Source organism: Miniopterus schreibersii (assembly GCF_964146895.1).
Source record: "Miniopterus schreibersii genome assembly, chromosome: 8".
Classification (NCBI taxonomy): domain Eukaryota; kingdom Metazoa; phylum Chordata; class Mammalia; order Chiroptera; family Miniopteridae; genus Miniopterus; species Miniopterus schreibersii.
In genome coordinates this window covers 75,342,039-75,357,242 of record NC_138109.1, presented here as the reverse complement: position 1 = coordinate 75,357,242, position 15,204 = coordinate 75,342,039, and the positions used below count along the sequence as shown (strand labels likewise).

Genomic DNA, 15,204 nt, shown 5'->3' with positions numbered 1-15,204 from the left:
GGCTCATGCCCTAAACAAACTCGCAGCCCCGAACGGTCTTTGCAGGGAGAATATAAAGGCAGAAAAAACAAACAAGCTACATTCTGTTTGGCTAAGGGGGAGCCGTTCGGTCAAGGGGACGCAGGTGGTGGAGCTAGCGAAGCAGTCTACAGAAGCTAAGATAAGCGTTCATTAACTTTCTTCAGTTATCTATCCGCTGGAATTTTGTGGGCTGCGATCCTTTACACAGCACCAGGAAAGAAGAGGTCATTGCTTCCACATAATAAATGTTGTTGCTCTTGTTTATCTTAAAGTAGCAGTTGTAAGGGTAGAAGATGGGGTGCTGTACTTCAGTCCAACAATTAAATACTCAGGGATGTCCACTCTGTGCTATTTCCATCATCACCCAAACACCTGGAATTGCTTATTAGATCTTGTGCCAATTTTGACCCAAATCCGTTGAAATGCTTCTTGCTACCTACAAACATCACTAAAATGTGTATTTCTAAGAGATAGGAAGGAAGTAGGAAGCCTAGAGTATAAATACTCTAGAGATGGAAACTATTTCTTAGAATTTATCTTCGAATCCACATTTAACACCATGTACATAGTCAATACTCACTATAAATTAGAGGAATTTGTTTAAATATTAAGTTTAGTGTTTCCTCACAAATGGTCCTTGACACAAGTACTGAATGTAAATTTACTTGAGAAAGGATCTTAAGAAGCACCAAAATAGAGGGAAGAAGTGAGAGAAGGGAGTAAAGGAAACCAATCCAGGCAACCACTATGGGCAACTGGGGTTTGGCCTCTCTGGGGAACTCTGGGAGGCCCTGTGACAAATGAGTTAGAGTGGTTAGATCTAAAGGGAGAGGAGACTGGAGTATTGCTCTATCGGCTCTTACCTGCTGTGGTCATTCTTGGGGACATTAACTCCCCAGCACTCTGGCTGGACTGTGATGGGGCAGCTCACCTCCACATCCAGAGGAAGCCCTCAGGTGGTCATAAGCATTTGAAAGAAGAAGGCTTTGGAGAGAATGAATGGCCTTTTGCAGTGTCCTTATGCTGTGCAAGATGGGAAATTAATTATTCCACGAAGCCAGGACCTTTAAAGAGCTACATCCAGAATTTTTTTAAAAATTGATACGAAAAAAATATACTATTCAGAAAAAGTAGAAGATAAGAATGCTTATTTAACTTTACCTGGCCTCTAGAAGAAGTAAGTCTTCCCCGAGAATTAGTAACCCCAGACCTGATATCACATGGAGGATGGTGGTGATGGAACAGAAAGCATTCTGATGCCTTTGTCCTTGATCTTCTCTTATTCAGGGGGAGCCGAAAGATAATGTTCAGTTTTACCAGATGAAAGAATGCTAGAGATCTGTTGCTCAACGATGTGAACACACTTAACACTATTAAACTGCACACTTAAAAGTGATTAAGACAGATTTAATGTTCTGTGCTTTTTACCACAATAAAAAAAAATAAGTGCCAAGAAAAGCTTTTTTTTAAAAGATAGTGTTTAACTTTAAGCTTTGTTAAGTAAAACATTCATGTTAGAAATTCAAGGGTAACTTAAAAACTAGAAATATAGTATACAACTTTCAAACTAGTAAAAGAAAGAAATTATAAAACACTCCAATCAATCCAAACGAATGCTGGAAAGAAAAGGAGAAAGGAGTATAGGAAGATCCAGCATAAAAGAAAGAAAACTCGCTGGCCAACTGTGGCTCAGTGGTTGAGCATCGACCTATGATCCAGATTTCAGTTCGATTCGAGGTCAGGGCACATGCCCGGGTTTCGGGCTCCATCCCCAGCAGGGGGCCTGCAGGAGGCAGCTGATCAATGACTCATCATTGATTTTCTGTCTCTCTCTCTCTCCTTTCCTCTCTCTGAAATCAATAAAGACATATTTTTTAAAAAAAGAAAGAAAACTTAAATATAAATGAGAAATAATTACAAATATGTTAGAAGTCCTAATAAATATAAATTGATTAAAGTAATCTGATAAAAAAAGAATATCAGATTGAATTCTAAAAATCCATTCTCTGTGCTCTTTACAGAAATGTACCTAAAATATACATCTACAGTGACCCTCACCTTTATTGGTGAAACACTGAAAGCAATCCCTTTAAAACTAAGAATGAGACAAGAGTGCCCATCACCCCTTCTAGTCAACATTGCACTAAAGACCTTAGCCAGCAGAGTAAGACAAGAAAAATAAAATGCTTAAGGATTTGAAAGGAGGAAACAAAAACCTTACAGTATGATTGTCTATACAGAAAAACCTAACCTAAAAATTATTAGAATTAATAAGAGAGTTGCATTATCAGCTTATTTGGGGACCAATTTATGACATTATTTCAGGAGATAGCACGTGTAGCTTTGGTTAATTTGTTTTCACAGCTATAGAGTATGTAATTACGTGTATAGATGACAATTGTATCTATTCTTATTTTTTTAATCCTCACCTGAGGATATGAGGATATTTTTTCCATTCTTTTCAGAGAGAGTGGAAGGAGGAGAGGGAGAGAGACCGGGGGGGGGGGGGGAGAGAAACATCAATTGGTTGCCTCCTGCATGCACCCTGACCAGGGCAAGGGGATCAAGCCTGCAACCAAGACACGTGCCATTGACTGGGATCCAACCTGAGACCCTTCAGTCCTCCAGCTGACACTCTAACCACTGAGCCAAACCGGCTAGGGCTCTGTTCTCCTTTTGATGAATATTTAGGTTGCTTCCAACTTTTGACAATTGCAAACGGTTATGAGTATTTATTACTTATGTTTTCTGTCAGAAAAAATTTCTCAGCTCAAGACTTTTCTTTCTAGTTTTCTGAAGCTTACGACCAGGTAAAGGTATTTAGGAGAAATGCTCTTAGTTTCACCAGTTTTGTCTAGTGATGTTTCCATACAATTACAGTTCTTAAATGTTATACTCTGAAAACACAAACAGATGGCAAGAAAAAGCTGAACAAACGTGCAAATGGTGACAGCAATGGTGTGAACAAGAAGGGTGAAGGGTTGAGTTGGAGTCTACTTGAAATTTTGCTGTGATCAACTCGTGTTATGTTTAACTTGTGCGCAGGGCTGGTGGGGGCCAGGAGGCTGTGGTTAATTGGAAGATGTACAGTTCTCATTTACTACTCTGAAGTGAGGTTTCTCATCTTACATTTCATGTCAGTTCGCTATCTTCCCATATAATTTTTTATATTTTTAGCAAAAGTATTTTAATCCTCTAATCAGGGGGAAGCACCAGGATTGTGTTGATTCAGAAAGCAGAGAAACGAGTCCTTTACTTGGTTAGGAATTTGTTTTGCTGGAAGAGTGGAATTTTGCTGGCAGACGCCAAAGGAAGCTGGTTCTCGTCTTCTCCATCACCGACCAGCAAGGGCTTGTAGTCTCATCTTGTTCATGCTGTGGGATTCTGTTCCCAGGTGGTCTATGTTCCACCAGTGACAAAGTGCAAAGGAGAAGTTCGGGACTTTCCCATGGAAACATCTCTCTCTCCGTCCCTCCAGGGAGAGCTCAACTGCAGAGCTCTGGCTCCACTGCACGATGTAAGGGGTGCAGGAAGGCATGGTGGACTGGTTTTCAGAATAACGAATTCTGCTTCCCTGATTTCAGTACAAGACATCCTAGTAGAAACTCCTGTTGCCTTCTCAGGAAATCTCCACGGTATCTTTAGGAAGAGCTGATTCCATGCCCTGGAGATACTGGGTGACCAAGGTTCTGCGACCCTTCCCCTTCCTTCAGATGCCTCTGCGTGGGGCACTGTTCTGCTCATTCTAAATCAGGGTGGTCGCACTCAAACGCAGTGTCACTGTATGGCCCCTTTCCTGAACCAAAGAGGAGGGTCTTTACATGTATTATGCATTTCCCTGTAGTTCACAGGTTGAAGCTCTACCCCCCCAATGTGATGGTATTTGGAGGTGGCACCTTTGGGAGGGACTTAGAGTGAGATGAAGTCATGAGTTAGATGAGTAATCCCTGGTAGGATTACTGTCCTTATAAGAGAAAGAGACCAGAGCAGCAGTGGACAATTTACAACCCTCTGCAGGACAGCAGCACTCAGGGAAGAAGAAAAATACATTAAATTGTCTCCAGACTAGAAAGCATAGGAAACAATCTCAAGAATTAACACTTGCTCTGCAGGCCTCTGCATGGCTGAGAGTGGACAAAACTGCATCGGGGGCTCTGAGTGCAGCACTGGGGAGGGAGGATGGTGGCAGCATTAAGGACAGTTAACCATGGCTGCTGGTGCACTTTCCTGGCTCTTAGCATTTGAGTCACTTCTGGGAAGACCCTTCTCATGTCAGGGAGGAAGTCTTGCCGGAGACTCCAAGGCTCTCAACCCCCACAGTGGACTACTAGCCGCTCTCCTGATTTCTCCCTGGGCAACAAGCTTCTGTGACAAGAGTTTCTTTCTAAAAGAAACGCTTTTCATTGGAGGGAATGTAAAATCACAGCCACTCGAGAAAACAGTTGCACTGTTTCTTATAAAACTAAACACATACCATATAACCCAGCAATCCGAATCTTAGCTATTTATCCCAGAGCAATGAAAACTATGTTCATTCAAAAAGCTGTAAGTGACAAATCATAACAGCTTTATTTGTAATAGCCCCATACTGGCCAAATGTATTTCAACAGGTGAATCGCTCAACATGTTGTAGTGAATACTACTCAGGAATAAAAATGAATGAACTGTTGATACACCAAACCTGGAAAGACCTCAAGGACATTGTGACAAATGAAAAAAGTCCTGTCTCAAAAGGTCACATACTGCATGGTTCTCTGATGTAACACTCTCAAGATGGGGAGAGTGGGGGGGGGGGCTGGGTGTGGTTATCAAAGGGCAGCTCAAAAAAAATCCTTTGTATCTGGATCTTTTTTTTTTTTTTAAATATATCTTTATTGATTTCAGAGAGAGGAAAGGAGAGGGAGAGAGAGAGAGAGAAACATCAATGATGAGAGAGTCGTCGATCGAGCCCACAACCCAAGCACGTGCCCTGACAGGGAATCGAACCCCTATCGCCTGGATCCTAGGTCAATGCTCAACCGCTGAGCCACGCCCGGCCGGGCTGTATCTGGATCTTGAGTGTAGTGATGGTTACTTGCAAAAAAATTGCATAGAACTACACAAGAGCATGTGCACATGCACACACATGTATGCATGCACATGCATGCACACATGCATGGACCCACACACAGAGTACACATAAAAACTGGTGAAATCTGAAGGTGGTCTGCAGATTGCACCAGTGTCGGTGTCCTGGCTTTGATATCCAGTTATGTGAAATGTTACCATGAGGGGAGGCATGTGAAGGACACACAGGACCTCTAGTACTTTTTGCAACTACCTGTAAGTCTATTATTATTTCAAAATCAAAAGTTAACAAATAAAGGCCTGGCCTGTAGCTTTGAGCCTAACACCCTGCATCTCACTTGCAAGGGTACCATCAGCAGCGCAGGCCCGACCCCCAGTGCGGGCTCCACAGCCCTGGCCTCTCGGGCAGCTGAGAAGCTGGCACCAGAGCGAACGTGAAGCTTAGGATGGTGCCAGGTTCCTTCTTTTACAGGTGAGGAAATGAGGGCTCAGTGAAGCCAGGTGATTGCTAGCTGTCACCCTAATTTAAATCCTGAGTTAGGTGGAAGCAGCTGCTCCCAGAACCCCTCTAACAGCCAGCGCCCTAATATGGTGAGCCCAGCAGGCCAACACGAGACAGGGCTGGGGTTTTGTATTTCTTAAGTGTGTGTGCATGTGTGTGTGTGTGTGTTTATTTAAAGGCTGCAAAGGAGAAACTGTGGGCATTAATGGGACAGTGATTTAATTCCACATGATCAGCAAAGTCAGCAAAAGGGTGAGAAAGGTGAAATTAACTGCAAGGCATGGGCCAGTGATGAGGCTGGAAACTGTTTCACTGAAGTGTCTCCTTCTCTGGAAGTCATAGGAAGAGAGCGGAGATCCACCCTTCCAGCACCACTTTAAGCTTTGTGGCATCATGTGACCACTGTGAGGCCACGGTGTTTACCTTCCCTTTCTCTTTCTACACTCTATGTTCCCAAAAGCCAGGGGCTATGCCTGAAACTAAATCATCTTTGGATCCCCACATATAGCTCAGTGCTCGGCACATAGTAGGAGCTCAAACCACGCCTGTGATTGGATCATTAAACAACAGGCATCAGGTTTATTGTCTCTCCTGTCAAAGCAGCGTCTCTCACTCTGTTTTCTCAGCATTTACCAAAAATAGGAAAAATCAACTTGCTGGCACGCTTGGATAGCTGCTCTGACTTCAGATATGTGTTCCAGACACAATCTAGTTGGAGGAACATTTACCCCCAGGTCTGAGTACTGAGAACTATGAAGGGAAAGTAATCTTTATTTCCCCGTATATCAGGAGTGGGCAGACTGAGGGTATTTGAGGGTTAATTGACTTATTAAAAAAGAAATGTGTTTGCCAAACCTTTGAGGAAATGGATAAACATACAGGCCTTTCTTGAAGTCAGTTCAGTCTCTGCTAAGGAGATGTGGTCCCTCACTTTCCCATCTGATTATTGACCAACGTTCCTTCACTTGCTCAACCTTTATCTAGCACCTATTCCAGTGCAATGAGCCAACAGGGGTTGTCAAAGTGGGGACTCAGAAACAATAAAGGGACTGTGCTGGTTTTGGTGTTTCATTCTCAAACTCTTAAGGAGTTCTTGTTTGGAGAATTCACAGTTTAAACCTTCTACCTCTCTCTCAGAAGAAAAAAGCTGTTCTCTCTGTGTAGCCTCTATTTGTGCCTGTGTCCAGGACCAGAGGAGCCTCTCAGGAATAAAATAGCGTTCAGGAAATAAGTAGGTGGATGAGTTGATATTCTGTTCCCAGAGGTCCTGGAGGTTTGTGGAGAGACACTGGACACACACAACACAACACACTCCACCCAAGTCACCCCCTCAGGAAGAAGGGTGCCCAAATTCCCAGGCTGTGGACCTGGCCACCTTCATGAACACAGAGGGCAGAGGAAGACAAAGCTGATCAGGCTGTAAAGATGCTGGTCCCCTAACTGTATCCTTAATTAAGGCTGGATGTCTTTATAATTTATAATCACAGGCAGTTTTGTTTTAGTTTGATTTCAGGGACTGCTCTGATCCCACCCACAAATGAGGGGTCTGCACCCCAGCACAGAGGTCTGACTGAGTCCCTGCAGGTGACCACCGCTCCCACACAGGCCCCAAGGCTTCTCCCGGCCCAAGGCTCCCCCAGCCCCAGGGCTCCAACTCCCTTCTGCCAAAACCCTGCTGTGCTTCCAAGTTCTTCCCCACCTGTGGAGTTTGTCACGGACACGCTGTGCTTCCTGTCGCCATTCCCCAACAGCCTTCACTGTCCATCATTTAGCTCTACCCTCTTCATCCCTGGACCCCAAACTTTTCTGTGCCTAGGTAGTGTTAGGCATAGAGTCAATAATCGTGAAATGAAATAGAAAAAATTCTCTTAGGGGCTGTTACAAGATTCTAACTAGGGAGAGTCCTGCCTTTCTTGAAAGAATTCCTTAACAAGTTATGGGGGTAGCTGCTGAGGCCCCAGGGGGCCTGGTGTGGCTTCTCTAGAGAAAAAAGTTAGAAATAAGGTGAAATACTGCCATTTGCAACAACATGCATGGACCTTCAGAGTATTATGCTAAGTGAAATAAGTCAGACAGAAAAAGTTAAGAACCATATAATTTCACTCATATGTGGGATATAAAACTGAAACTAGTGGTTACAGACAGCAGTGTGGTGGTTGCTAGAGGGCTGGGGCTGGGGGTGGGGTTGGGGTGAAGGGGGCCTAAAATACGGTGACAGAAGATTATTTGACTTTGGGTGGTGGGCACACAGTGCAATATACAGATCATGTACCCTTGAAATGTACACTTGAAACTTACATGGTTCTATTAACCAATGTCACCCCAATAAATTTAATAAAAATAAATAAAAGTAAATAATTTTTAAAAAGCCGGGGGAGGCAGGCAGGATTATGGTGACAGATAGCTTGTGGGGAGGGGCATGCTTCCTTGAAACCTTCAATCTTCATAAATTCTATAAAACTTGTGAACAGGTTTGTAAGAAGATTTCTGAAGAAATCTCTGGAGGGGGTGAAACTTTTAGCCTGGAGGGATGCACTGCAGATTTGGGAGCCCCTCCACCAGCTCATGCACCAGAAGTGAGTGCAGAGCTTGGTTAGCTTGGTGCGGCTCATTACCAGTGGTTTTCCGATGAGGCTGCACAGTAGAATCAACTGGGGGTATTGAGAAATCTCAATGCCAGGCAACACCCAGCCTTCTAGGGTGGGGCCCAGTCTGGGTATGTTTAGAGCCACCCGGGTGATTCCAATCTACAGTCATGTCTGAGAACCAGTGGTGGCAAACGTCCCAGATTGAGAATATTATGCTAAGTAAAACCACAGATTGTGTTCAGCGCAATCCTATTTATATCTCAAGGGCTGGACAGCCCTGGTTGACATCTAGGTTTTGTTTCAGAAATATCTACTAAACTGGACTAAATTATTTTATACCTAGAGTGCTCTGATGTTAAAAAAATTTTTTTTTCTAAAAGAAGTTGGTTTCATCTCCTACAGCTGCAATGAAAATAGTCACCATTGCCCTTCTACCGAGTGTCTATTTTTGCCTGGCACTGGCCTGGATGCTTTGCGCACTTTACTCTTCTTAATTCCTACAAACACCTTCCAGTGCCTCTGCGTTTTAGTCTGTACCACACCAGTGTCTTTTGGGTGGAGAAGCAGCTGCCCCTTTGCAGGTGGCAGTGACCTCCTGGGCCCCAGCCAGCAAGCCCAGCCAATTGGAACCTGGGTTTTTGTTCCTTCCTATGACCAACCAGCAGCTAAAGAGGAGCAGAGTCTTAGCACCTGTGTTGGGACTCATTTTGCCTCTGTCCTAAGTTCTGCTTCTTTCTTTTAATTAGTGTCCTCTCTTGCCTTTGTCCCTCCCACATGGCAGCATGAGGGCAGAGCAGAGCTGAGAGCCCTGGAGGCTGAGTCTGCAGGCTAGACAGTCCCTTCACTGTCCTAGGTCTCAGTCTCTGCTTCACATAATGGGGATATTAATACTTGATGTCCTGGCCACTCATGAGAATTGGGAGAGAATCGATGATTGAAATACACTGTAGAACTCCCAATACTTTGGGTTCAGAGCCAGTTCTGTAAATGAGCAGAGGGGGCTTGCGACAGTTGTTACCTCCCAGCCAGTTTAACAGTTTCTATCACTCATGCATTGTGTTCCACAGCACCAGATGCCAAGGACAAACACCTTAACTTTTTAAAAAAACCAGACCCATTTCACAACTTCCAGAAGCTGGAAGGGATTTCTTTTTAGCATGTCCAGCATTTCCAAAACAGCCCCAGGCTCATCTTCACAGCCACACACCATCAAGCAAACCACCCTGCACATCTGGCCCAGCTCTTGGCCCTTGTGAGAAGATGAACAGATTGGCACAAAATGAAGAAATGAAATATAATAAGTGTATCTGGTCATGTCTTGATGTCACCAAATACTGTCATGGTTCCGACTGTTCCTAAGCCCAGGAGTCATGGAGTAAAGGGAAGATCCTTCTCTGGGAAGAGGGTCTGCCTGCTAGCGAAACCTGAACCCCCACCCTGGAGGTGCAGTGGAGACACCTGCTCTGAATTCTTATCTCCCATTAAAATAACAAAACAAAACAAAAAAAAACAAAAGAAGTTAGCTGTACCTAGTTTTCCTGTCTCATGTGGACTGACTCAAAATTAGTAAAAGAAAGTTAAACAATTATCAATACCAGATAGAACAGGCAAGTTCCATGATGCCTCTAGAATTGGGGGGCTCTGGCAGATTCATCACTACTTAACCAATGCTGGCCTCTGGTCAGCAAACTGGCTTGATCAAGAGCTTCCTGGCTTGGTCAAGAGCCTCCTGCCCTGCTCAGTCCCATAGTAGCTAGCAGGGTCTGGCATGTGTGACTCTGTTAATAAATACTATTGAAAGAGTGAATAGCAACACTGTCACTAAGATTGAAAAGGGGTCAGGGAGATTAAAGATGGTGGCAGACTGAGTGGAAGATACACTGACACTCTCCCAGGACCAAACTGGACTTACAACCAAAACAGAGAAAAATCATCCTGAATAATTAACTGCAACTGAGGACAAGCTGGAGAGCAACTTCATAACCAAAGAGGAAAAGTGGAGTCCACATAGAGACTGAGGGGAAGTGTGGAGGTGCCAGAGGGCTGGTTGGGCTCCCACAGGCAGCAGCTGAAGGTATAGAGGGATGTCTCAGCTGTGGGGGTTCCCACTGAGGACTCTGGGGCCTAAACCCCAGGCTGGGATTCCCAAGCAAGAGCACCAAAACTGAGAAAGGTGCCCACATAACATCTGGCTGTGAAAAGCAGCCGGATTTCTGTCTGCTAGGGAGAGACAGCTAGAAATGCACGCATCCTCTTAAAGAGCCAATGCACAAAGTTTTGTGTGCAGCCACTCATCTTGGGCTCCAGCAGGAGAGCAGAGTGGACTGGAGCTGTGTGAGGAGAATCTGGGGTTGTGGACTCTGGGCTCTGGAGAAGGAGCTTAGAGGGCACCCCTCTGGATTCCTGTGCCGAGTCATTCCACCATACAGCAGAGGACATATTTACAGTCAGACATTTACCTTCCAAGCAGCTTTTGCCTGAGGGGGAAGCAATTGCCCCACCTAGTGGAAAACCTCTCTGCCCTACCCCCTGGAGTTTCTACAGCCTGAGGCTCATTAAGAGAATCAGATTAATCAGCCTGCAGGCAGAGGCAGATCTCAGAGTGCTTTGAGTCTTTGCCTGATCTTCTTCTGGACCCTGGCCTTGGGAAAGCAGATTTTGGTGTGCATCTGGATCCTGTCCAAATGCTCTCAGCCTCGACATAGGAGACCTCAAGCCGTGGCTTGTTGATAGCTCCAAACATGGTACTCAAGGCCAGTTACAAACAGTGTCTGACATTGGCCTGCACCAGAGACCCTCCAAAAAGACTGAGAGTCTAGAAGACCTACCTAATACATAGAAACATACCCAAATAGACAGCCAAAATGGGGAGACCAAAAAAAGCCCCAAATGAAAGAATAAGAGAAGTCCCCAGAAAAAGAGCTAAATGAAATGGAAATAAGCAATCTATCAGATATAGAGTTCAGAATACTGATTGTAAGGATGCTTAACAGCATGAAAAAAGATATGGAAACTATGAATAATGACCAGTCAGAAATGGAGAATCACATAGCAGAAATAAAGAATACATTGGAAGGAATAAACAGCAGGTTAGAGGAAGCTGAGGATCAGATCAGAGAATTAGAAGGTGGTAGAAAAAAATCACTCAGTCAGAGATCCAAAAAAACCAACAACAATTAAAAAACAGGAGGACAGTCCAAGGAAGCTGTGGGCATGAAACATAACAATATTCACATCATAAGAGTGCCAGAGAAGGTTGAAAGTAAGCAAGGGTTAGAGAACCTGTTTGAAGAAATGGCAGAAAACTTCCTTAAGCTGGTGAAGGAAAAAGTCACACAAGTTCAGGAGGCACAGAGAGTCCCAAGCAAGAAGAATCCAAAGAGGCCCATGCTCAGACACATCATAATTAAAATGCCAAAAATTCAAGACAAAGAGAGAATATTAAAGGCAGCAAGAGAAAAGCAATCTGTTACCTACAAAGGAGCTCCCATAAGGCCATCAGCTGACTTCTCATCAGAAACTCTACAGGCCAGAAGGGAATGGCATGAAGTATTCAAGGTAATGAAAAGCAAGGATCTGAAACCTAGGCTTCTCTATCCAGCAAGGCTATAATTCAAAATAGATGGTGAAATAAAGAGCTTCACAGACAAAAAGAGGCTAAAGGAGTTTATCACCACCAAACAAACATTGCAGGAAATGATAAAGGGACTGCTATAATAAGAAGAAGAAAGAGAGAGAGAGACATAGGCATAAAAAATTAAAATGGCAATAAAGAAGGATCTATCAACGATAACCTTAAGAACTTTAAGAGAGAGATCAACAGCAATACAGTCATAGTCATAGACTTTAACACCCCACTGACTTCACTGGATGGATCTTCCAGACAAAAAGTCAACAAAGAAACACTAGATCAGATGGATTTAATTGACATTTACAGAAGATTTCAACCCAAAGCTGCAGACTATATATTCCTCTGAAGTGCACATGGGTCATGCTCAAAGATAGACCACATGTTAGGATGCAAAACAAGTCTCTACAAGTTCAAGAAGATTGAAATCATATCAAGCCTCTCAGATCATAATGGCATGAAATTAGAAATCAACTACAGTAAAAATACTCAAAAACATTCAAACACATGGAGGCTAAATAGCATGTTATTAAACAATAAATGGGATACCAATAAGATCAAGAAGGAAATAAAAAACTTCCTGGAAACAAATGAAAATCAATACACAACAACCGCAAATCTAGGGACACAGTGAAAGCAGTCCTAAGAGGGAATTTCATAGCACTGCTGGCTTACCTCAAAAAGCAAGAAAAATTTTTAGTAAACTATCTAACCCTACAGTTTAAAGAATTAGAAAGCTTCCCTGTGAAGCTGTCTGGACCAAGGCTTTTGTTTGCTGAGAGTTTTTTTTATTACTGCTTTGATTTCATCAGTTGTTATTCAGGTTTTCTGATTCTTCCTGATTCAGTTTTACATGATCTCACTCATATGTGGAATCTAATAAACAAAATAGACTGAGAAACAAAATAAATCCAGAGACTTAGAAGCATGGAACAGACTGATGAGTCTCAGGGGGAAGGTGGGGGTGGGGGAGTGGGTCGGGAGAGATTAATCAAAGAACTTATATGCATATACGCATAACCCATGGACAGAGACAACAGTGTGGTGAAGGCTGGGGGGTCGGGGGGAGCAGATACGGGCTGGAGGGGATTAATGGAGGAAAAAGAGAGATATCTGTATTACTTTCAACAATAAAGATAAATTTTTAAAAGAAAAGAAAGGAAAAGAAAATTTTAAAAAAGCAAAGCAAAGAAAAGAAAAGGGGCCAGGCCAGGGAGAATGAAGTGAGTCTATGGAATACACACCTTGCACAGAGAAGACTATAAAATGTTGACTATATGTTGACTATAAAATGAGAGAGTGAAGTACACATATGTCTTTTAATGAGTCTATCACTCAGTTGTATGGTATTATCATTAGATGATGGAAGTGTTGCAATCCAGATGAGAGCAGACACATTTTCTGGTTTGGCTTTGTACTCCAAAAGCCTCGTGCTCTTCTTGCCAAATGTCAGATACTCAGTGAAATGAATGAGAAGTTAAACTGGAATTCCCATTCTCATGCCACTGTCGCCTAGAGGACAGGTTCACATTTTCACTTGTCCTCATGTTAAAATTCTGTGCTATATGGCCCTCTTGGTAACACACATTTCAACTGTGCATTTAGTGTTCATTGTTGGACTACTCCTAAAATGCAAAAGATCAGGCATAACAGCCTCTGATGGGTCCTTATTTTTCTTAAGACATTTGGCGAGGTATTTTGGATAAAAGCTCATCTTCATTGCCATTTATTTGTTTATGGTCTCTAATGTTTCCATTATGGTACAAAAACCATCTCCTCCTAAGCAGATGGAAGCCAAGTTCAGGTTATCATGAGGGATGGAATTCAGAGGCCAAGGGACCCATGCAGATAAATACCCCTTTTCGGTCAATAATGCCTTCCATTGAATTCCATTTCTTTTGCAGTTGGAAGCAGACAAGTTGAGGAATCTAGAATTTTGAACTTGGCTGCCCAAACATACCTTCATACTCAATAATGCATTCACCAAGCTCATCACACAGCCTGCAAGGTGTTCGAGTTCTTGCCCTCTCACATCATGAACAATAGATAATCCACTGCGATGATGCCCATTCCATTTTTGTTGTAGTCGATGTGATGAATATATTTAAGCATTTTGAATACACAAGAAGCCAGATTACATATCTGACTTTAAATGTGACCAAAAAGACTTGAATGGGGATGGAACTACTCTTATTTGAAATAGTGGCCCATCAGGGGTCCTTGCTGTGCTATTCTGAGGTGACAAGATTTGACAGGTGTTAAAAAAGAAGAGATCAGGAAATGACAGGACAACATAATTAGAATACATTTACCACATTATGTCATTTCTTTTTCTTCAAAGTCAAGGAAGTGTATGAGGAAAGGGGTGGCACCAAGGACAGACGAAAGGAAGGTTAATTTTGTGTTTTTATGGTAATGAATTTCCAGCAATGGCATCTCACTGGAGCCTTGCTCAACATACTCTTTTTAGAGATTCACAGTGACTCTTGAATGTTGTCCTTGCATCACTCAGGAAAATTAAAACAGCCCAATCAAAATACAGCCAGGCAAGAAGGCAGATTTTCAGATTCCTAGCTAGACCTGTATTGCAAACAGAGTACAAGTTTACAGAAATGGTAATCATCCAAACTAAAAGAAGATATCAGAAGCAAAGTCTGTTTGTTATTTTGTTTTATTTGGAAAAGAATTCTAAAAGGTGACAGAGGAATACCTGCTACCATCTGGCCTGGGACTGGGTTTTCAACCACACTCAGAAACTCTATCCTAAGTGCCAAAGCAAATTCCCACTATTATGATGATGAAGCTAAGGTGCTAGCACTTTCTCAGAGAGCCTACCAAGTGTGAGGAAAGATCAATATTAGTGGCCTCACAACTTAGACTTTCCAAGTAATTGCTGGAGCCCAGCAAGCTGCAAGTGAAAGCTCACTTCCTTTCTGCTATCATCAAAGTATCTGAACTTCTCTCCTTTTCATCACTTATCCAACCAAGTGACATTCTTGGGCACACCCATTAGAATAGACTCTGGTTATTTGAAGATGAATAAAGCATAGCTCCTACCTTAGTATATATAATCTGTGAAAGAAGCAAGCTAGCAATACTTACCACATTCATGGTGGTAAAGGCATGACAAAGATATATACAGCATGCCATGGGGGACCAGAGGAAGGACAGGCGAAGAAAGCGCACCTCAGCACAGAGCCCTGCCATGCCAGGTGGGAGGTAGAGACAGATGAAATTGTCCTGTAGAGGCGGCAAAAGCAGATAGATTATGGCAAGCGCACACCTGGTTAGCAGTGCTTTCTGCAGCAGGTCCCCAAGGCACAAAGACAGCCAGGACTTCATCCTCAAACACCAAACAAACACAGGAGGTACAGCCACTGCTCCTGGGATGCTCAGAT

At 43.1% G+C, this 15,204-nt stretch overlaps 1 protein-coding gene and 1 pseudogene across 2 annotated transcripts in view; both read left to right on the top strand.

Annotated features, from left to right (window-relative positions):
* Window positions 1-15,204, top strand: part of LY86 (lymphocyte antigen 86) — a 61,605-nt gene that overhangs the window by 11,667 nt on the left and 34,734 nt on the right. The window lies entirely within an intron of this gene.
* Window positions 14,930-15,204, top strand: part of LOC308560386 (oocyte-specific histone RNA stem-loop-binding protein 2-like) — a 597-nt pseudogene continuing 322 nt past the window's right edge. Inside the window, exon 1 of the transcript in view lies at window positions 14,930-15,204. This exon is cut by the window's right edge and continues 322 nt beyond it. The product of the transcript in view is annotated as an oocyte-specific histone RNA stem-loop-binding protein 2-like (transcript).